The sequence below is a fragment of the Ambystoma mexicanum genome, chromosome 3p, assembly GCF_040938575.1.
Source record: "Ambystoma mexicanum isolate Mex_15411 chromosome 3p, UKY_AmexF1_1, whole genome shotgun sequence".
Lineage (NCBI taxonomy): Eukaryota > Metazoa > Chordata > Amphibia > Caudata > Ambystomatidae > Ambystoma > Ambystoma mexicanum.
Window position 1 is genome coordinate 251,770,439 of NC_090925.1, and position 24,981 is coordinate 251,795,419.

The 24,981-nt window shown below is 44.0% G+C and overlaps 1 protein-coding gene across 2 annotated transcripts in view; it reads left to right on the forward strand.

The window, feature by feature from the left end:
• The first annotated feature begins 11,444 nt into the window (after nucleotides 1-11,444).
• OSBPL2 (oxysterol binding protein like 2) overlaps nucleotides 11,445-24,981 on the forward strand; it is a 1,093,509-nt gene continuing 1,079,972 nt past the window's right edge. Inside the window, exon 1 of one of the 2 annotated variants that reach the window (XM_069650733.1) lies at nucleotides 11,445-11,527. The gene's annotated coding sequence lies outside the window, so the exon portion shown is untranslated. The remainder of the gene's footprint in view (nucleotides 11,528-24,981) is intronic. The other variant, XM_069650731.1, reaches the window with a different exon arrangement.

The window sequence follows — 24,981 nt, forward strand, 5'->3', positions numbered from 1 at the left end:
GAATGGGGATTGCACAAATGACAGACCTGCAACTTCCCCAAGCTTGATGTATTTCATTTTGCATGAGATTCGGTGGAACAGATGAGGTATAGCAAGTTGTGGAGCACTTTTTGGATCCCAGGAACAACGTGTTGGCTTTCCAGTTGATGTAAGGGTTGTGATGGGTAAGCCACGGAATGCCAAGGATGACAGGATAGTGTGCTGTTCTAATAATGTCAAAGGCCAAACCTTCATGGTGTTGAGCGATCTGCATGTGTAAGTCTATGGTGTTCTCCTTTATTGACCCATCTTCTAATGATCTACCACCAACCCCCTCAACAGGGAGAGCCACATCTTTGGCAATACAAGGAACTCCCTTCTATATGGAACAGGTATGGTCCATAAAGACTCTGCATGCTCCCGAGTCAACCAAACCTGGAACTTCCAAGGAGGCGGTGTCAGAGTACCGAGGAGACACTTTGATGATCAATAAGGGTGTCCTATGAGATTGTTTTGGATGCATCTTTGAAACAGACTGCGTAGAGGGACAAGCTGCCGCCTCAAGAACCTCTGTCCCTTTTATGGACAGAGTTGGCATTTTCCTGATGCCTAGGTGGAGCCAAAGGACAGAACCATAGCAGATGGTTGGATGAACCGCAACACAAACATGATCCTTTGGTTCGTGGATGTACTCTTTCTGCTTCTGACAGAGGTCCTCTTGCGGTACCTATCTGCATAGGTTCGAATTCATCTGTTGTAGGACCTGTACTTACTTCTGGAGACTGCAAAGAGTGGTTTGCTTGTGGCAGGCCTTTGTTTCTTCTGTTCCACTTTCCTTTCTTGAAGGTGAAAATCGATCTCTAGTACCAAATGTATCAGTTGATCAAAGGAATGAGGTCTCGGAACTCTGGTCAGATCATCCTTGAGTTCATCGGATAGACCTCTCCCAAACAGAGTAAATCAGGAATCTCCTGGCCACCTAGCGCTCACAGCCAATTGCTTGAAATGCGTAATGGACGTCAAAATATCCAGATTGTTTTGTTGGAAATCTAGAAGCCGTTCATGGGTAGTATAGGCCAAATCCAGTCTATCGAAATAGGCCAAATCTGGTCTATCGAAATAGGCCTTGAAGGCATTCACAAAGGCATTATAGTCATTTAACATGGGGTCATCTCTAGTGACCAATGTTGTAGCTCAAGAAAGGACACTGGAGGACATATGAGTTACCAACAAACCCACTTTGGCTCTGTCAGTTTGAAACATAGCCTGCTGCAATGAAATAAACACTGCACCATCATCTCTTGGGCCGCCCTCGGCTGGCCCCACCCCTACCCCTCTTCTCTCCTCCATCTCTCCCCTGTCACACCTGAAGAAGTCTCTTGACAAGTACGATCTATGAAAGCCTCTTCCAAACAGGTGGACCCCTGCCCCTTCAAAACCATCAAGGACAATATTGACACTCTCTTTCCAGCCTTGCCCGACCTCTGCAACCTCTCTTTCGCCACTGGAGTGTTCCCCTCTCCTCTCAAACCCTCTCTTGTGCACCCGGTGCTCAAAAGAACCTCATCCGACCCTTCTATTCCGACAAACTATCGGCCGATCTCCATCACCGCTTTCCTGGGAATACTCCTGGAAAAGCTAGCTATCACTCAATTTACCCTCCACACTGAATCTGTTGGTTGTCTCCATGACCATCAGTCTGACTTTAGAGCATCCAGAGGCACATAAACTGCTCTACTGAACACCTGTGAAGACCTGCTCTCACATCTTGACTCTAACTCTCCTTCTGTCCTCATTCTTTTTGACCTCTCTTCTGCTTTCGATATGGCAAACCACAACATCCTGATTTCCCATCTCCATGATACCCTGGGCATCACAGAGCAGGCCCTGATGTGGCCTGCCTCCTTTCTCTCTGACCGGCCTTCCCAAGTGAAACGTCGGTCCTTTCTCTCCTCTATCACCCTCTGTACTTGTGGTGTCCCCCAGGGATCTAACCCATCCCCCTGGTTCTACAATATCTACACATCACCCCTCTCTACCTTTACCTCTAACTTTCAGTGTTATGTGGATGACACACAGCTCACTTTCAGGCTTCCTACAGCCTCCTCCTCGATCATCCCTGACTGTCTGTCTGCAATTCAGTCTTAGTGTGCTGCTAACGATCTATGCCTGAATGCCAGAGATCGTCCTCATTGGGACTCCTGCTCCCGCTTTCCCACTCTCACACTGATTGGCCTCCCTCTCCCTGCACCCTCACCACCCAATGAGGCAAAAGATCTAGGGGTCATCTTCGACTCCACTCGCTCCTTCTCTCCTCACATTTCGGACATCTCTAAAAAGTCCCACTACCAACTGCACCTCCTCAGAGGTAGTCCTCCTTTTCTGACTTTCCCTCAGAGGCTCACAATCTTGAAAGCCCTGGTTCTCTCTAGGCTGGATTACTGCAACAGCCTCTTTCTCAATCTTCCTACTTCTACTCTGCCCTCTACAACTCATCCAGAACAGAACTGCGAGACTAATCCTTGGCCTCAAGTGCAGGGATAACATCTCTCCAGCGCGGAAATCCCTCCACTGGCTCTTCGTGGCTGCAAGGATCAAGTTCAAGATCCTCTGCATAATCTGCAAGGCTGTCTGGGGCCCGGGGCCACATTATCTACAACACTCTCTTCCTAAATTCTCTCCCTCTAGAGCCCTCCGCTCAGCCTCCTCCAACTCTCTGCAGGTGAGCCATTTTTCCAGATATTTGGGGATAGATTTTTATCCTCTGCAGGTGCCTCCCTCTGGAACAGCCTCCTTGCCTCTCTCTGTCTTGACCCGGAGCACCTTAAGTTCTGGAAACTCCTAAAGACCTTCCTCTTCGCTTCCTCCTTCTCTCTCCCTCTCCCCTGCTAACCTCTGTTCTTTTTATCTCCATCCTCCTTCACCTCCCTAACTCTGTTCAGTTTTTGCTGACTGGTTGCCTTGCTCACCTCCAGAGCCTTACAAGTCCCAGGCTCCCCCGCCAGTCTTCTGCACGTGCCTCCAGGCCACTGCACTATGTTCAGCACTACTGCACCTTCAGCTTACGCTCCACGAGCAGGGCAACCTATCTGCACTTAACCCAGGATCCTGCTTCACTGGACGTGCTTGTTCACCCTCTCCCCCCTTCCTCGCACCTCCATCTGTACGCATGGATGACTTGAATGTACTATGACTAGTAAGTTTGTTTGTCCTGTCCGCCCTCCCTTTTTTGTCCACCCTCCCTAGCTTGGTCGTGACTGTAACACTTATGCACTTGTACTAGGAGAAATGCTGTCAGGCCTAGTTTGCTAGTTTTTACTGTTAGATCATTCAGAAACTTCAAGGCCTGAGAATGACTACTATATTCCCTTGCTCCCTTCCCGCCTTGATGCGCTTTGTAGCACTCCACCTGTCTATAAGCGCTGTATAAATAAACAATTACAATTACAGGCACCAAGAAATTCCTTCAATTTTTAGGATCCCCATAAAATGTTTGCCTTTGGGATCTGAGGCAAGTCCACCTACAGGTAAGGCATATCTTGCAGCTAAAGTTTAGGGCAAGACAACATTTCCATTTTTCAGCAGCTGGACCTCAGCCGTTACGTTTTGCACAGCGGCTACCAGATCCTACATTTGTGCCATGTTTTCTTCTTTTCGGCAATCTGTCAAAGTACTCCTTACCTGCGGTACTTGGTTGATCTTTTGTGGGAAGAGAAAAGGTCTGTACCTTTGGGCAGCCACCTTGACCCCTGCTGTCACAGGGGTAGAGAGAGGTTGGTCCTGGACACAGATACAAATACAGTGGAAACCCAATGAAGGGTACAAAACCCTAATGTTGTCAAAACGATTCTGGAAGCGAATAGCTGTTATCTTACTCCTGGTAAGCAACATTTGGCTTGACCGGGAATGGAAACAGAGGAGCCAGAATAGAAGAGAGCAAGGTGGAAGGCAACTGGAGGCAAGAGAAAAGGGAAAGGCATGGAGCCTTACTGCGACAGAAAGACGTTGTGATGCACGGCTTACCGGAGCAGCAGCCATTTCAAAGCGCTCGTCTGTAGACCAACACTTCCTGTTTGGTGTAACGTTCCTGCACGCCCAGTGCAGAGTGGCGGCCATATAGAGATGGGCGACAAGGTGAGACGTGGCTGCCAAGTTGAAATGCAGCCAGTGCAATCAGATGGAGTGCTGCTGACGCAATCTGACACTTCTGCAGTGTGGTGTTCACATGAACCGCCCTGGCATGGGAGAGTTCACTTTCCAGTCCGTTTTCTAAAATCCTTGCTAGGGGTTACTCGCTAGGGGTTTCTCACTGAGTATTATGCGTCTCAGCTTTTTAGGCTGCATGCCATTGATTATTCAACGCCGCCCTGAAAGTCGTATGATAGGGCTAGTCATCCTAACCTGGCACCTTGAAACACTCGTGTATAGGCGCCATACAAATGTCCAATAAATAAATATGCGTTGAGGGTACAGTAATAATTTTGCCAGGATTCAATTGTGGCATGAGAGGGGCTGTTTGTGCGTCTTTCGCCGATTTCTAAATGTCTGCGCTATCTGCAATTGAAAACGTGCAGCACGTCACCACCTACGCTTACCAACAGGTGTGATGTCATTTTTCTCAAGGTTGTTACGTCCTTACAATCCATTGCCATCTCAAATTTCTGGAACAAAAATGGCCCACCGGGGTCCCACTGAAGATGGGTCTGTGTACGGGTTGAAAGGGGCTAGTGTTTCCCGAGGTTGCTCTGTCCCTGTGCTGCGGGGGCTGGGTTGAACGCAGCTGCCAACCTGGATGGCGTGCTCAGGCCTGGCATGGACGGTGTCCCTTCCATGTTGACCTAGGATGGGTCCCTTTAACAAAATTGTGCCCGTTTTTTTATTTGTATTTTATTTCTGAGTGGGATAGTCCTAGGGTAAGCAAGTCTTCCCAACACCCTGCCTTGTGTGGAAAGCTGCTTGTGTTGCCATTGCCTGTATCCAGTTCCTGAAGCCACCATGTGGCTGGTAGGCTCGTCTGCATAGAGGGCGCTGCTCTGTGATCAACTGATGCTGAACCAGGATGTGCTGTGTGTGTGTGGGGCCGTTCCGCCCGCTCATCAACAGTGTAAATTCAGAGGCCGTATGCCAGATGGCCTCTGACAGGGTATACCTCGATGGTGGCGCCCTGTGCTGTGTGTGGCTGAACACAGGCCAGCGCATAACAAATTACATGTCCAGCCAGTGTTAGGACTGCCCCTTACTGCCAGCTTCCCCTGCAGGAAGTTCTGGAGTACCCTGTTTATTGCACAGTGAGGGATGTGGCATAGTTCTCAACCATTTCTGTCTCAAAAGCGGGTGAAAACACCCGATTTTGTTTTTGGCGGGTGAGAGCCTGTTTTGTCCTCATCCATGTTAATGACCCTGTTTGAATGGAAGCTAAGTCCCATTTCTATTGTTGTTCTTTTGTTGTGGGCTGTACCCCACAGTATGCAGGAAGAGGTGGGGTCACCGCCTCAGGCGCAGTTCTCGAGCCGATGATTAAAGAGATAAGAAGCCATTTGACCGGCTCCCGCGTATTATTGTATTTGCTTCATTTGATCTGCCATATTGCTTTATTGCTGCACCCGACCTCAGTTGGGATATAACAATGGCGACGAGGATCTTCAACTGAGTTGTCACGCTCAGCCGAACCCACTAGACCGTGCCACAGCGAGCTGTGAGGGCCGTATCCGCAGCCACACTGCACGGTGAACTTCAAGGATTTCACTGCCACGGAGAAAACACTCATTACTACGTGAACGCTGCCAGTAAAACCACGCAGACTCCACAACGACTCGACTTCCCATAGACGGCACAGGCCGCGCTGATCTGCAGGGAGAGGCCTGCCCCAGAAAGCATCGCGACACAACCAACCACACGTGGCTGCACCATGTCGGAAGGTGCCGCAGATAGTGGCATCCAAAGCCCCTAGGCCAGCTCCACCCCTAGGCCTGCCAACAACAAAGAGGAAGGTAACTCTGAGTCACTTCAATTACAAGCCGTGCCACACTTCGACATGTCTGACACGAACAGCCTGGCTCCCAGATGGGCCAGATTGCTAAAAGAACTGCATATCTACATCAAAGCCTCTAGAGTGAGGGAGGAACGTCGCCTAAGAGCCATTTTGCTGCATTTATTGGGCCCTACGGTACGTGACATAGTATTTGAAATGCCTGATTCTTGCACTGACTCATTCCAAGGCATCATTGACTCTTTGAATACGTATTTTGCACCTTTAAGAAATGTTGACAATGAGAGACATATATTTCATACGACCATACAAGATAAAAGTGAAAGCATGGATAATTTTGTCATAAGATTGAGGAAAAGAGCCAAATATTGTGACTTCGACAGATACTCCACAGATGAGGCCCTCAAATCACAAGGCATTGCCGGGTGTGGATCCCCCGAATTTTGCAAAAAACTACTGCAGAAAAGTAGGACACTAGAAGAAATCCTGCAAATAGCAAGAGCTGACGCTGCATTAACACTACAAATTGAGTCGCTAGGAAACATCACCATCACGCAAACGGCCAATGCAGCACAAGTATGTCCCATTCGCACTCATGCCGACTCATCAGAACAAAAGAAATGCTACAGATGCGGTTTTCGGTTTCCCCACACAGGACCATGTCCTGCAATAGGTCACCAGTGCGACAAATGCGGGGGTGAGAACCATTTTCAGTCGGTGTGCAAAAACATTAAATTCTATCAGAGTGCTGAGCCTCACAGAGAGTCTTGGAGACAAGATGGCCGACAAGATGGCCGAAGGCCACGGCGGGAAAGCCCGCGCAAACACGCAAGCCAGTCGTCAGCGCCCAGCAGGCGGCGCTCACCCAGCTCATCAAGGGAGCACGTCCCATCCACTCGGTGGCGTGAAGAAAGAAGAGACACATCCAGTCATCGCAAAAGTAGACACCACTCTCAGCACCGCCAGCCAAGACAAAGAATAAGGTACCTGGATGAATTGCCACAAGAAAGAGGAACGGCCAGGTCATCATGAATATAGCCCAACACTGCTGCTGCAACTCAATGGACAAAATTTGGAATTCTTAATCGATACAGGGGCCACTGTCAATGTCATAAGGGACATTGGGCCTCATTACACGGAAGGCGGTAATCCAGGGTGCTATTAGCACCCTGGACCATGCCGGTAAATTACCGGCACCGCCTTGGCGGAAAGGGGATTTACCGCCCCATTCCAAGGTTGGAGGGGCGGTAAATCCCCTTTCCGCCATTGCCCTTCCCCATTCCCATTTCTGCCCCATAGGGCTCTATGGGAATGGGGAAGGCGCTAATTACGGCACCGCAATTTTGCGGTGCCGTAATTAGCTCCGAGGTCCCTTAGCGGGTTGGTACTTAACGCCTGCAAGAAGCAGGCGTTAATTCCTCCAACCCGCAAAGGGACCTCGTAGTACGGCGGTAAGGGTTAACGGTCACCGTTGCCATTAACGGTGACCGTTAACCCTTACCGCCGTCCGTGTAATGAGGCCCATAGTATACAAAACACTTGAGGTGAAGAAAGAGCTCCGGAAAGCTGACACATTGATATATCCGTATGGCTCCAACAAACCGCTAGATTTCAAAGGCATGTTCACCGCAAAATGCCAATACAAAAATCAAAGCCAAAAAGTACAAATCTACGTGATCAAAGGGGAAGTCCCAGGTGGAAGCATACTGAGCTTCCGTGCAGCCATACAAATGGGGCTAATCAGCATCATGTACCAAATTATGTCCGCCTACACTTCTAGCGCAAAGGACATGATTCAAAAGATGTTCCCATCTCTCCTCAAAGGCCTAGGATGTCTAAAAGACCGACAAATCAAGCTACACATCAACCCGCATGTACCACCGATTGCTCAACATTATAGAGGCATCCCGCTTAACATACAGCGACAGGTTGAGGATGAAATACAGTCATTGCTACAACAGGAAATTATAGAGCCAGCATCCGGTCCAACACCGTGGGCCTCTCCGATAGTACCGGTACCCAAAAGAGACAGCTAATCAAGCATACGCATCTGTGTGGACATGCGTGCCCCAAATGTGGCCATTGAAAGGGAATGACCCCTACCCCCACGCATGACTGACATGATGCATCTATTACATGGGGCGATCGTGTTCTCAAAGCTTGATCTAAACAAAGGTTACCATCAACTTCAACTTCATCCCTCATCAAGATATATCACAACTTTCTCAACACACCTAGGACTGTTTAGGTATAAAAGATTAAGCTTCGGAGTATCTTCGGCCGCTGAAATCTTCCAGAACGAGATTCATCACATAATCAAGCATATTCCCCAATGTCTAAATTATAGCGACAACATTCTCATTTTCGGCACATCACAAGAAAGTCACGATGACACTTTGAGAATAGTCTGCATGGCACTAGAAAACGCCCACCTCACTCTCAATCCTGAAAAATGTAAAATCAGCAAAACAACATTGAAATTCTTTGGACATATATTTTCTAACAAAGGCATGCGCCCAATCCTGAGAAGGTGCAAGAACTGGTGGACGCCCCTACTCCCACATCTCCATCAGCCATACGCTCATTTCTAGGGATGGCCAGCTACTGCACTCGGTACATTCAAGATTTCTCATCGGTGAGCACACCACTAAGGCTCCTCACAGGAAAAGATCGAGACTACCAGTGGACCCCAGAATGCGAAGAAGCATTTCAAGAGATTAAGCGTCGCATCGTATCAGCCTCGTGCATGGCTTACTACGATCCCGCATATGACACTGAACTGACCGTGGACGCTAGCCCGGTCGACCTTGGAGCCGTCCTGGCCCAGTCCAGACCCGGAGCCTCACCAACTTCACCAAAACGCATAGTGGCTTATGCAAGCCGAAGCCTGTCACCCGCCGAGTGTGCCTATTCTCAACCTGAAAAAGAAAGCCTGACAGACGTGTGGGCATGCAAACATTACCATCTCTTTCTGTATGGACGCCATTTCACAGTCGTAACGGACCACCAGGCGCTCACCACGATCTACGGCAAACCCACAGCTAAAATGCCACCTCGCATAGCCCAAAGGGGATTACGACTACAGGAGTACTCATTTACGATCGTCCACAGGCCAGGCAAAGATAATAATCCAGCGGATTTCCTGTCCAGATACCCTCTGCCCGCTCAAGAAGAGCGTTAATCCGTTAAAGCAAATCAATACGTCAACTATCTCGTTGACAACGCTCTCCCGAAACACATTTCCACAGCCCAACTAGAGGAAGCCACCAGCGAAGACAAACTCCTACAAATCGTGAAGGAGTGCATACAATCAGGCCGATGGCATATAAAAGACCGGGACAAGGCGGGTCTATCCTCCCAAGAGGAATCTCAATTGCGCACATTCAAATTTATACACCACACCCTGTCTCAATCCCCGGAGGGCTTGATTCTCAAAGAAAACAGACTGATGAGCCCATCCAGTTTGCAAAACCAAGTTCTAGACATAGCACATGTGGGGCACCGTGGAGTGGCATCCACGAAAAGACAGCTCGGACAAAGGTTTGGTTCCCGAAAATGGATGAGGTGGAAAGTCTCCTAAGCAAGTGCCTTGCATGCCAAGCGGTGGCTCCGAGAACATTCCCCACACCGTTAAGGTCATCTGACATGCCCCTACAGGAATGGGATGAGGTGGCCGTCGACATGTTTGGACCCCTAGTGAAGGGAAAATATGTGCTAGTCATTGTGGATGAAATGTCGCATTTCCCAGAAGTACACCTTGTACACTCAACCAGCGCCCAGGCCATCATCCCTGCTCTGGATAAGACATTTGCAGACTATGGAATCCCCACAACCGTAAAATCAGACAATGGGCCGCCCTTCAGTGGTCATGATTTTGCAATGTTCGCAGAACATCTGGGATTCCAGCACAGAAAGATAACACCCTTACATCCCCAAGCCAATGGAATGGCCGAGAAATTTATGAGCAATCTCAAGAGGACTTTACAAGTCTGTTCCATCACCAACGGATCATTTATGCAAGCCATTTGCACACTATTAAGAGAATATCGGAGCACGCCACACAGCGCCACCGGTGAATGCCCGTCCACCCTAATGTTTGGCCGAATCATACGGACAAGACTTCCGCACAACCCCCATGTCCGTCCACCCACCACCATCGCAGAAGATGCACGAGCCAGTGACAAGGTGAGCAAGGAGAAAATGAAAACCTACTTCGACCAGAGGAGACAAGCCAAACCATGCCAGATTCAAGTAGGTGATGTGGTACTGGTACGACAGGACCAAAACACCAAGGGCACCCCTGCGTTCAGACCCGAACCCCTGACTGTGACCCACACCAGCGGATCCATGATAACGGCGGCAAGCCCTCATAGAACTGTCACGAGGAACTCATCGTTCTTCAAAGTCTTCGAAGGAAACTCAGGTGGTGAAAACACAACCACCATGGTCACAGACGAATCCTCAGATCTAGAGTCTGAATATAGAGTGGAACATCGGGATGCCGACGACAGTGACAGCGACACCCAGATGGCCAGAACAATGACACCGAGGCGAAGCCCCTCGAAACGGACAGTACGCAGACCAACCAGGTGGATAGAAGAAATGAACTAAAGTTCTCTTTTAAGTGAGGGGGAGATGTTGTGTCCTCATCCATGTTAATGACCCTGTTTGAATGGAAGCTAAGTCCCATTTCTATTGTGCTTTTGTTGTGGGCTGTGCCCCACAGTATGCAGGAAGAGGCGGGGTCACCACCTCAGGCGGCAGTTCTCGCGCCGATGATTAAAGAGATAAGCCATTTGACCGGCTCCCGCGTATTATTGTATTTGCTTCATTTGATCTGCCATATTGCTTTATTGCTGCACCCGACCTCAGTTGGGATATAACAGAGCCCATTGAAATGAATGGGCGTGCATAACTTGGCGGGTAAGTCAGCTCTTTACATGGCGTGTGACACCTGCCAAAAGTGTGTGAGTTGAGGGCTATGACGTGGCGTGGGCACAACAAACAGTTCCCTATTTCTTCAGGACTTGTGTGTCTTGGTGCCAAAATGCCCAATTATATTCCGGTGATGTAAATCCATACCTTGTTTGACCTTTACCTTCTGGAATTTGCAGTGCTGAGTTTCTAGCTGTGGGTTTATAATGGGGAAACCTGGGACTACAAATTGCATAATTCAAATTAAAATCCAGGGCGGACTAAAGACCTTCAGAGCAAAGTTCTATGCTTATAGTGCCATGGTCCGGAACCCGCAATCTATACAGAATTAGACGTAGCAAATCCGCCTGGATAGTTTTAGAGGAGCTGGCTACAGCCTTCTCGGGAGCACTGTATGTTTGCGTCAACAAGCTCCTGGGAATGGGATGCTTGCTTATTACCAGACTTTAACGATCACGAGGTACTGTAGAGTACTGTAGGTCGTAAGCCGGATGGAACTCAAAATGACGTTAGATTACGAGTTACTGTGGGGCGTTCCTTGTAGGATGCGTAACGTGTAAGCCACGTGACTACGACGTGTTACTCGGTCCGTTCCTCTAATCAAAACCAGTCGCTATCGAGAAGGTAAGGGGTATATACTACTGAGGGATGACAGTGTGTGTGTGTGTTTATATTTCCCCTTTCATGGGAGTGGGACTTTGAGTCATGCTCCAGTTATAAGTGGATGTTGTGACAAGTGTTTGTATCCCTGCCTTAGATTGGGGTCTGTGTTCATTATATTTTAGCATATGTGGGGTTTTATGCCTTTATACCCCTTTTGGTAGATTTAGTGGGATGTGTTTTCACAAGAATGCGAGTGTGGAGGGGGCCCTGTGTTTATACGCCCGCCTCCGTTCAACCGGTTTGTATTTGTATAACATCGCATTCCTTGTAACTGTGAGGACAAGTGCTTTGCAACCCACCTTGCTTGGTGTAGGGGCATTGCGTTTGTATTCTTTATTATATATATATATATATATATATATATATATATGCCACCAGTCGAGGTATGTGAGCGTTGTGCACCTCCTGAGACCGTGTTGTCATATGTCACTCCTGCCACAGGAGCAACAGACTGGGGGTTTGAGTGTCTCCCCTTCTCTGCTGCCATCCGTGGTGTCAGGTGAAGTGTCCTGGTGGTGGGAATGTGTGCGCTGATAAGGCGTGGTCGTGATTGGGATTCCCCTATAAAACTTCCCGATGTGCTGCTTTTTTCATTCTTTCTGATTTGCTTTGTTCTCCAATTGTTTTGCAAGGGCTGTCAAGCAGGGAGACGAGGGCAATCTTTAATGTGGATAGTTCATAACACGCTGAAATTGAGTTCATAACTTGTGAATATTCGCCTTGCCACTTGTCGACTTTTTCATAAAAATGTCCGGCCCCGCCCTGACCTAGAACTGATGGATTGGTTAGTCCAAAAAGGTTAACTAATTGCCTTATCACATTTTCAAGCTGCCTGCTTATTTGATAAGGGATCCTAAGTTTACGGTTAGTGGCAGAATTTAATAACTGAGGAGGAGGTGCAGGTTTTTCGGGGAAATTAAGGTTTTCTTTTTCTTATGTTTGTTTTCTCTCACTTTTTCTTTTAAAGGTATGTTTTCTGTTTGGTAGAACTGAAAAAAAGAACTGTAAATGTTATGTTCTTAAATTGACAATAAGTTGGTTTTAATGTTTTGTAAAGATCTAATTTGATCTAAACAAATTAAAAAAAAATCTTCACTTATTGTAGTCGCATAATGTGGTGACATCGGAAAATTGAAACACCATGTTGTCCCTAGCAGGGCTACGTACAGATCGGGCTCTTGTCTATGTAGCAAGCATTGAACTCGCTGAGCCTTTTTAATATTGTATTTGGTAATGTATATGCTGTTGCCTATCTCCAAATGCACCACAGTATCCCTATCTAAATGATATGTGGAAGTGTACTTTTTCATGAGCGTTGTCAACTTTTTACATAACTGGGCATTTTAAATATGTAGAGTGTACTATTTTAACAAATACAGTTGATTAACTTCTGTACATCTCGCTTTTTACTGTGGAGAACGGCATAGGCGCATTTAAAATCCACTTTGCTGGATTGCATTCTAATTGCGCATACATACATACGTTATCCGTCGGGCTCCTTTGCCTTTTCTAAGTGTATAATAGCTGGTTTGCCTAATGTTTAGCAGTAGGTGTAGTCCACTGCCTAAATTGCAAACTCTATAATCTGAACACCTGGGTTCAAACTCCTCCATGCCAACTTCACTATTTTACATGATACATTTCATAGTGTTAATGTTCCTATTTCACTCATCCCGGCGTCCATTGTGACCCAGGGTTCCCTCCTCAGAGATAACATGAACGTGTTAAGAGGGTCGAGGTGGGGCAGCGCCCTTCAACAGTGTTCTGTCAGTGCGGCCGACTTTCAGAAGTACACTGGCAATGCCTTGGGGAACTAGCAGTATGAGCAGTCATACGTAACAGGAATGCACAGTCACCGCTAGAGTTTATCTATGGTTTGCCAGTTCTGTAGGACTGTGCGAGCTTACTTTACCGTTGGCTTGACAGCCGTGAAAGCCGCATTATTGTGAGCGTGATCCTCCAGTAGCAGCTCACTGTCAAGTGTGCTCTACCTGTCGACCACTACAGTTTGAGCTTTCACCAGCAGTACGTGTTAGTGCTAGATGTCTCTGCAGTACAAGCTTCCGACTGAAGTAAGCTGCCTGTTCTAAAATATACCATCTGTGTTCTTGCCATGTTAGAGTCCGTAGCAGTGAGCTACTCCCCCCCCTTCCCCCGCATTCGTGCTATAAAACTCAACAACGCGCGCTTCCTCCAAAAGTATACTGCGAGTGCTTCAGAACTCTAGCAGTCTGAGCATTTCTACTTAATTACAGCATCAGTGCTAAAGCCTCGTCCCCGCCCGCCCTCCTCTCTGTGCCCGCCAATCTTTTGCTATATGAGCTTCTTGTAGCAGTGCATTGTTTTTTTTTAAATGTATCTCTTTGTTTTATAAGCACAAAACAAAAACCATACATACATTCACTTCCGTAGAATTATCCATTCTGTCTGATGACAGCAATACATTTCCGGAGTACATTACATAAGATCAAGTCACAACATATCGCACATACCCTTTGTGTAATATATCAGATTACCCCTGTCGGCTCCCCTCTTCCCTTTTACCCTAAATTTTCATGGCTTTCGCCGGACAACCCTGTGCCGTATATATTCGATGTTCCATTGCGACATCAGCGGCCCATTGGGCCAGAACCGGAGAATCTGGCGAGCCCCATCGTTGCGCTATATTATGTTGTATTAGTCCGATCATTGTGGATAAGAACAGTTTTTCCCACCGGTTGGTGGTGTTCTCGACAGGAATACCCAGTAGCAATAGTTTAGAGTCCATTGGTACCATTCTCCCCAGAATATCAGTTTCGTGCAACATTGTCTCCAGAAGTTTTGAATTCGGGGGCATTCCCACAGGATATGCATGAAGGTACCCTCCTCTTCCTGGCACCGTAAGCATTTTGGATCGTGAGCCCGGTTTGACCGGTGCAGTGCGACCCTGGGGTAGTATATTCTGTACAGAACCTTAAGTTGTATTAGGAGGAGTGTAGAGCCAATTGCAATTTCTCGTGGGTGCATTAGGGCCAGTATCCAATCCTCGGGGTCAATCGTGCCCACATCTTCTTCCCATTTTAGTTTAAGATTGGCCAGTTCTGGAGTGGCAAAGGCCATTATTGTATTGTATAGAATGGAGGTGGTAGGTTTGTGTTCCACCAAGAGGTTTTGTTTCAAAACGCGCCTTGAAACACTTCTGTGTAGGCGCGTTATAAATGCCATATCATATCAAAGGTAGCAGTGTACTGTTGAGCATAAAGGGCCCAACTGGTGCAAGATTTCTACAGTGGCCTGCCAGTGCTAGAAGACCGGCGAAGTTCCCCTGCTCCTGTAGCAGCAATGCTAACAAGTACTTTTGCAGAGAGTGCTTCCCGGTGAGCCGGGTAGTGACATTGCTGGCTCTGGGGTGTTCTCAACTTCATTCAAGACCCCATGACAACTCAGTGCATGGTCCACCAGGACCGGCCCTATGATCTGTGGATGCATCGGTGGCAAAAGATGTGTGGGCCCCCCTAATTTGTATACATAGTGACAAATGAGTCTTTAGTAGGCAGAGGTATCATGGCAAGTTAAATTAAAAAACACGTTGTCATGCGTAAGGTAGTACACAAATATACCGTACAGTCCAGTATATGAATTGTCAATATTAACATTTACCTATGTGTAATATCAAGAGTGAGACATTTTTTTGCAGTAGCAGACAGCTGAATACCTTGTACAGACTTCTAATTTTGGCAGATAAGACATAGCGTGATAAAAGTTGCGGGAGCACTCTCTTTGGTTAAGTGGTGATGGCCGGATTTGAGAGCAGTCTGCAATTCAGGAACTTGACACATCTCTTCGCATATGTGATCGACAGAAATACTGTTTGCAGAAAGGTCTTTTGAAACTTTGGTTTAAAAACACTATCTGTGGATGGTATTGCAAAAATATGGTGATTGTGTTTTGCTAACTGAAACTAACTGCTGTTTTTGCAGAAGTTTCACAAAGGGTTTTATTTTTATTGTGTGCATTGTTCAACTTAGCAATATGCTTTTATTTCAGAAGCTACAGATAAGGATTATTTTGACTGTCAGAAAAAATTATAGCAAATAACTTTTATTTATCAAGTGCTGCACAATCCGAAATGAGAGGGTAGCCTCATTAATGTACCCCTTGATCTTTGATTGGGATGGGGTGAGGAGGCCAAAACTGTTGCCGGGTGTAGAATAGCAGGGGATCCTATAGCAGAAGGTTGCAAAGGCAACTCAGCAGGTTGGGAGACTGTTGGTGAGATGTTAAACGTTTAGACCTAGCTTTAAATCATAGTCTTCTTTCCTATTGCTGCAGCAACATGTACTGTAAAATTTGGTGTTTTGACATGGGGATGAGTACGCTCCTGCGCTTCACTCGGTGTGGTAACTTCTGCCCCCATCCCAAAAAATCAAAAGCCTGCACCCAAGAATATGCGCACAGTAAGTGAACGTAGCTTAAAGTGAAAGATACAAATTTAGTTCACTTGGCCTTTCAAAAAAAGTTATCCACAACAGAAAAATAACCTGGGAGGGGACATTTTACATGAAATAGGCTGACCAAGTATAAAGGGTAATGAATTTAGGATTTTGGGAAGGCAACTTGCGCTCACACCACTACCAGTCTTGAATGGAGTTATGTATACATATCTCTGTGATAAATCAGATGTTGTGAAAACAGAATTTAATTGTCAAAGGTGAACAGCCGACACGTGTTTCGACCACATGGTCGTTTTCAAGGCTGTTAAAAACATGTACACAGAAATACATTAATGAAACCCATTTTGAGTGCATAGATGATAAAATGACAACCTAAGAATAATGTCATTTAACCCAAAATAATCATTAAAAAAATTAAGTAAAAAGTAATAATAAAAAAACATACCAAAACATGTCAAAGATCAGGTCAGGGACGGAAAGTGAAGTCAGATGTATACATATGTAGGAGAAAGCCATAAATTAAAATACAAGGCCATAATATACATGAATGAATTAGGAATTGGTAAACTGCAAAGTATATACTGTCATATTGTCGCAATGACTGCGTTCAATCCCAGAGTTCTCAGAGAAAACGAAAGAAGATGATGTGAAGCCATACCGGTTGTCCATTGCCAATACACCAGATTAGATCCCAGATATAAGAAAAAGAAGATGGGTGTTAGCCACGAAGAATAATGTGTTTGCCAGAACATTTGAAATATCAGTATACCAAGTCATTACAAAAAGACATGCATTTCATGGTCACAATTAAAGCCATTCATGGTGCATCTGAGATTCATTTACATTCTGATTGTCTCAATTTGAGCCTAATATTTACACCTCTTTTCCCCCTCCTAACTTTCATCAATCCAATGAAACATAAATCCTCCTTATTACTCAACTGATGTTGTTCCTGCCAATGTATGGCTAATGGTGATTTGGGATCGACACTCCTCAGACTCGCCAAGTGTTCCCTTATATGAACTCTCAACTGTCTTACAGTGCTTCCGACATATAGTTTGCCGCAAACACAAATGATGGGGGTACACAACATAGCATGTTTTACAATTGATAAAATCATTAATCTTGATTTTAGTACCAAAAGCATCAGAAAATGTTGCATCAGTTATCATGAGCGTATTTGCAGGAATTACAATTGCCACACTTGTAAAAACCATTGGTTTGGTTTAGCCAGTTCTTATTCGTATTTGGTTCAGTGCTACTCAAGAAAGAAGGGCTCACTTTTTGTTTTATCGTGGGTGCTCTAGTGAAAGTGAATTTGGGTTTGTTTTTTTAGATCAGATATGCAGGCACAAAAAAGGCAATCAGCGACTGATCAACTCAAAACAGGTCAGGTTTACAACTCCACTCACAGTATCTACTTTAACACCAAGTGCCACACCAGGGGTAGGAGGGGGGAAGAGGAAGCGGGAGTGGAAGCTACGACGAGGACATAAGTAGTCCAGGGATCTTAACCCGATCGAATGCCAAGAAACGCCTGGGGAACTAACTCAAACTGATTTAGTCATTAATTTATCGACGAGGCATCTAACTCATCAAGAGACTGCTGTGCTTAACAAAGGGTTATCGTTTGCACCTAGCAGAGGTACTGACTTTTTAAATTTTCAAATTGATTTGTATACACAAGGCATAAATTAGTCTTGCAAAATTGATTAGTCGAGACTGCTAAATAAAAATATTTTGATTAGCAAATTTGTATATCCTTTCAATCAAGGCCAATGCAAGACATGTTTCACCTGTACGGCAGCAGAGGGCCTAGGGACCTCGCAGGCTTGTTTCACCACTGGTGCTATAATTAGGATGCCTTTTGTTGGACATGTGACAGGACACTGTTACCCTTGCAAATTCAACAGGGCTTCCCACTAGTGCCTCGCAAATGGTCAACAATTCCCAGAGCTGCCTACGCCAACTACATCACTCTGCCTAAATTCAAGAGGACCAAAGCCAGAGGCTCTACTTTCCCAGCCATAGCTGCCAAACACTGGAACCCCCTCCCTCCCACCTACATGCTGAGCTCTCCTACTGGAATTTGTGATTAACTCTAAAAACACTACTGATTACCTGAATGCTGGACGCAGGCCCTTACCTGGTCTGAACTTACAAACTACAGTCACGTTTACTGAATAACTATTACACTGTGCTTATCCCAATGTCGGTACATTTCTGAGTAACTGGTCATGCAACAGTGCCTTGATGCTCTTTGGCTTAGTGCACTATACAAATGTAAAAATAAATAAAATAAACAAACAGATATCTGTCGGCAGAGTCTTTAAATGGCACGCTCCTTATTGGTGGTGGTTCATTGATGAACCATTGTTTCTGACAAGTGTTCACTTTCCCATCACATGATATGCAGTAGCAAGCCTGATTCTGTCAAACAATGACTACAAGAAGGTGACCTTATCATACAATACCTTTTTATGTGTGTCTAAGTCTTAAACTCATATGATGTTTTTTTAACTTAAAATTACTTTGCGGTCTTGTAATTTTCCATTCAAGAATTAGTAACTAAAGCCACAACTATAGTGTGTGTTCTCAACATGGATTTATATATTATTCATCTCGGATGATAATTTTGTTGTAAGTTTCAAAGCATCTCTACAAAACAGAGTGTACTATTTCTACCAACTAAAGCTGGGAAGATATTTGGTTAAGGGCCTTATGTTGCAGACTGGCCTCAAACCACGTCTTCACAATTAACTAACGTGTGTGATCCTTGGAAAATCATTAGATCTCACAGAAGGGCCCACACGCCTTTCAGTTGACATGTGTATGCTACAAAAAAAGCTCACTCAAGTTACTGCTTCATATATAATAATGATAATGCCACTTAATCTGCATCTTAAAAAAAAGTTTTGTAATGCATTTTACCATCAAATTTAGTATCCAAGGCTACATATGCACTCATTTTCTGTGGTATCGCTTCCGTCGATGTCAATACATATGCAAATTAGGGGAGGTTTCATGTATTGCACAGCCACTTAAATTATACACCTGGCAACTTTCAATGGAAAGTTCATGTTTGTCATGAGTTTAATGCCAGCATGCATATCAAGTTCCCATCACATGGCATGTGCATCAATTAAAAAAAAGACTAGTCTACGCTTTGCATGCTTGGTTCGGACTATAGAACCTGGTAATAGACGGGTTAACTATAATCTTAGCTTTTGATGCAGTCATTGAATTATGGTGGTGTCCAAATGGTAACATGTACAATACACACTGCAACACATACCATGGCACTGCAACTTTGCATGAGCAATGCAGACTTTCCCATGCACACAGACCTTAGCCTTGCATGTGCATACCTAGCCTTTCATATGCAGCATAGCTTTTCAGGAACAAACAACTGTAGCCTTTCACGTGCATGCACATGTGCCCACTCAACCTTTCACATTGGATGCATGACAAAACAGCCTTTTGCATGCGCACATGAAGGCCCATCATGTTTAAGGCCATTCCAGTCTGAGTGGAATATAGAGCTCAGCAAATGTGGACAGCGAAGAGAAGGGAATTAAACAATTGATTTAGGAAGCAAGAGGTGTGAGAAAGAAATAGATGAAAGAAGAGCCTCTCAGACGTGATGAGGGGAGATGGGCAAGAGAGAAAGTTATAGGGTTGATGGATACATGAGAGCAAAGTGAACATTAAAAAATGGGTAAACCTTTTAAGGGTGCAAAAGTGAGCAAACAAATTATGAAATGGAACAATGCGGCGGTACAGACGTGGCAGCAATGACAGATAAGAGAGAAGAGCTAACTTGTTTAGTGCCATCCTGTGTCCCTCCCAATATTTACAGTGGAAGACAGACGAGCATAGACACAGTCACCCTTATCTGCAGTTTCCATCAGCCAAAGTGCTCATTAAAAATGAACTTTGGGGTCAGCCTGCAGCCTGGATCTCTGCTTTTCTTTGTATAGGCCCTGTACCTGGAGCTTGGTACAAAGAATAATAAACATGTTCACCTTCTCTGAAATTACATCGCAGTTAGTGCAACATGATTTATAAAGTGAAAAGCAATTAGTCATTCTTGTCTAGTGAATTGCGATGTGATACCGGTTATTTTATGCCTTGATACATTTCTAAGAAAATTGAAATAATTTTTTTTTTGTTGCAACAGAAGTATGCTCATTTGTGCCTAAACCCGCACTGGACCCCCTGAGTACATACACCATTTCGGATATTACCAATACAGAAACTTTAATGTCTCTGAACCAAGATGCTATAACCAGCTCGGATGCCATTTGTCAAGATTTAGACATTAATATCATACATTTGGAGATCAGGGAATTAAAACCGAAATCAAAATTTACACCCCAATTGGGGGGGATATAATGTGATGGAGACTTTTCACAAGGCGATTATTAAGGACATTCATGCCTATCTGGACAAAACATCACAACAAAAAGAAAAGCAGATCCAATTTGAGCAGAGAAGAAACAGAAGCTTTAGAAGATCTAGCCAAAGATAAATCAATTACAATCAAAGAAGCAGATAAGGGGAGCAATATAGTTATGTTGCATACTACAGACTATATTACTATGGCCATGTCACATCTTGTTACTCCCCACTGCTATATACCCCTTAGATCTAAGCCTACCAAGAGAGTTGTAGCAGAACCTTTGGACTTAATACAACCATGGTATGACAAGGGCTTTGTAACTGAAGATGAGAAAACATTTCTGACTAACACCGAACCTACCATGCCCACTTTATATTTCCTATCCAAAGTTCACAAGCCTTTTCGACAAACTACCTGAAGTAAGACCAATTATGAGTGGTATAGGGTGGGCAACAGAGGGTTTGTCACAATATTGGGATGAAGCTCTCAAACAGTTTGTGCTCAAAATGAAATCCTGTACCAGAGACAGCGTGCATTTGTTGCAGTTTCTCAAGACTCTGGCATGAGAACCAGATATCTTGCTAGCTACTTTAGATGTTTCACAACTGTACACTAGTATCGACCACGATTTGGCACTCAAAACCATTGATTACACATTTTGTAATGTATCTGTGTTCTACTTGAAACACACCAAAATGCTTAAAGATTTTCCGAGATTCACCCTGTGTAACAATGTCTGCATATTCATTGAACAATATTATGTACAAGCAAAGGGAGTTGCCATGGGTGCTAAATTTGCCCCATCCCTGGCAAACTTGTTCATGGCTCAGTTTGAGGAATTGCACATTTATAATCGGGAAAGGTTCAGTAACAATCTCATTGCTTGGCAACACTTTATAGATAACATTCTGATTATATGGAAGGGATCCCAGGAATCCTTTAATGACTTTGTAACTTACACTAACCATAACAATTGTGGTATTCAACTTTGAGGCCATGCTAGTTCACTCTATATTGATTTCCTGGATTTGCATATTTTTGTTCAAGGTGTATTACAGACCAAAACCTTTCGGAAGCCAACTGAGGTTAATTCTGTGCTTCTTGCTCAAAGCAACCACCGACGAGCCACGATTAACAATAACAATATCCCAAGGGGAGAATTTTATAGAGCCAGGAGGAACTGCAGTTGTGACACTGATTATGAGGCAGAATCCAAGGTATTCACACATCATTTTCTGAACAGAGGATATAATTCGGATATCATCAGGACTGCAGTGAATAAATACACTAATAAGAAACAATTTGAACTTTTAGTTGACAGTAATAAGCCAAAACAGGAACAACACATAGCCATCATTAAACAATTTTCAGAAGCCTCTTCGACTCTCATCATTTGGCTTCCAAACATTGGCATATTCTTAAACTAGACAAGGATCTGCAACCCTTTTTGTCAGACAAACCCAATTTCACTTTCACTAGAGAACCCACGATGAAACAAAAAGTGAGCCCTTCTTCCTTGAGTAGCACTAAACCAAATACCTATAAGAACTGGCTTTACCAAACCAATGGTTTTTATAGTTATGGCAATTGTAATTTCTGCAGATACGCTCATAACTGTAAAAATCTTCTTATGCTTTTGGTACTAAAAGCAGGATTATTGATTTTATCAATTGTAAAATGTGCTATGTTATGTACGCCATCATTTGTGTTTGCGGCAAACTATATGTCGGAAGCACTATCAGACAGTTGAGAGTTGGCGAGTCTGAGGAGTGTCGATCCAAAATCGTCATTAGCCATACAATGGCAGGAACAACATCAGTTGAGTAATAAGGCGGATTTACGTTTCATTGGATTGATGAAAGTTGAGGGGGGGAAAAGAGATGGAAATATTAGGCTCAAATTGAGACAATCAGAATGTAAATGAATCTGTTTTTTTCAGATGCACCATGAATGGCCTTAATTGTGACCATGAAATGCATGTATTTTTGTAATGATTTGGTATACTGATATACTGATGATATAGTGATATATTAAGGTCACTCACATCCGTGAGAAATTATTGGATTATTTTTGTCATTATGCATTTATATTCCATAAAATGTGATGCCACTCTGATTCTCCACTAGGCAATGCACATTTACACTAATCACAAATTCCCATATTTATACATTTTTCACAAGTGCTTTTTTGTAGCTTAATATAACGTTAGGTTGATCAGGACTTTGATCGGACCGATCTATCTGTTTCATTTGTTTGGAGGCTATCAAGTACCTATTTGCCATTGGTGGCTATTCTAGGTTACATAGTTCACTGTTATGACTTTCGGAAACATTGACTCTACACGTATCAATTTTTAACCTAATTCCATTATACACTAATTAGATTTTTGTATTTGGGCGAAGACCTTATTCTGTTAGTGTTAATTGTGATGACTTACACTTCTTATTATACTTAAGGCAATATTACATGTGTAATTCTATACTTGTATATTGTATTCTGCATCTTCAAAATGGCAATATACATATGTGGTATCTCTTGGTTTACTTATGACATCATGCGTCACTGCACGCATTACATCATTATGAATCACGCACTTCCGGCAATAATACGCGCAAAGGTTAGGCAAATGGTCTTTAGTGAGATTAATTCTGTCCGGGGAACTGCCGATTTATTCATTTTTTTTTAAAAAAAAATTTCCCGAGGGATCCATCGCAAGTACGACCATGTTATTCACTTAATGTAACTGGGTCTGCCGTCTGTCTTATTTACATTTGGGATATAAGTGCTAACATCATTAACCGATGGCTTACTTGTTTAAGCAAATATCGGTTGTTAGTAGGAACCCACAGGGCCGACTTTTCCTGATCATGCCATTTTTTTGGTCCTTTACTAGGCTCAATCCTTATTATCATAGTTAATCCAGTTCTTCTTGATTTTTTAGGTTAATACTCTGGGAATACATGCTATTAAGCTATTGAATATTGTTTTTCACTGATAGTCTGTATTTACAAATCCTATCTGGATTATACCAGGAACCAAACTACACTGGCACCAAGGCTTGATATTAAATTGTTGCATTAAAGATTATCCATTACTATAAGGTATGATCAATTTTGAACAATATTAGCGGATCATTAATGACTTTCTCCACGCACTTGCAATGTGCATTTTTTTCGAATTTTCTCCTTATTGATAACTTGCCCTCTCAACAGAGGACATATTGGCTGATCACAGTGCGGTAAGAAGGAGCTTTCAGTCTTAATAATAAAAGCACACATAATCACATAATTAATGAATTAACGGTTGGCACCTATATCTTGGGGGCATTCTTCTGGCAAACACCTTCTTCGTGGCTAACGCCCATCTTTTTTTTCTTATGGTTGGGATCTAATCAGGTGTATTGGCAATGGACAACTGCTATGGCTTCACATTCTCTTCTTTCTTTTTCTCTGAGAACTCTGGGATTTAACGCAGTCATTGCGACAATATGACAATATATACTTTGCAGTTTACCAATTCCTAATTCATTCATGAATATTATGGCCTTGTATTTTAATTTATGGTTTTCTCCTACATATGCATACATCTGACTTCACCTTCTGTCCCTGACCTGATCTATGACATGTTTTGGTATGTGTTTTTATTTTTTTAACTCTTTTTATTTTTGGTATGTTTTTAATGATTTATTATATTTGTTGATACCTTTTTTACTTCAGTTTTTTGATGTTGATTATTTTGGGTTAAATGACATTATTCTTATGATGTAATTTTATCATAAATGCACTCAAAATTGGTTTCATAAGGTATTTATGTGTACATGTTTTTAACAGCCTTCAAAACTACCAGGTGGTCGAAACACGTGTCGGCTGTTCACCTTTGACAAATTCTGTTTTCACAGCGTCTGATTTATATCAGTGATATGTATACATAACTTTGTTCAACACTGGTAGTGGTTTGAGCACGAGTTTCCTTCCCAAAACCCTAAATTAATTGTTCTAATTTTACGAACCTTGTGGGTGGTTTGTGGGAGTAGGGTGCTTACAGCCACCTCTTTCTTATGTGCTAATTGTGCATTGTGACTGGAGAGTGGTCAATGGCGCATTAGAGCCAGATCAAACCCACTTTTTTGATTTCCCCAAGTATAAAGGGTGCTCAACTTTTTAACCCAGCAATATGTAGTGAAATATTCCCTAGAAAACAAAATCCCAATATGAGCATATGCGTTGATGATATTTTGTGCATCTTGTGGGTTAGTGCCTGCACTGGAAACATGACCACCCGGGTGAAATCCAGGTAGCCAAATGCTTGAGCAAGACGCCAACCTCAAAAACACCCTAGGACATTGTGCCCACCCTCTGAAAAAGTTGTGCTGTCCACCTACTTGTGTCCTGACAAGCAGCACATGGCTGCAATCTGGGAACAATTACTGCACCAGTATCCAGGATTGCAATCCCGTTTGCACATCCTGGGCAAATATGCAGGACTTGCTTGACCTCTCATCATTCCCCCTCCTCAACTCCACGTCTGCCTTTCAACAATACTCTGCTTTATAAAGATAACTTCAAAAGTACACATAACAT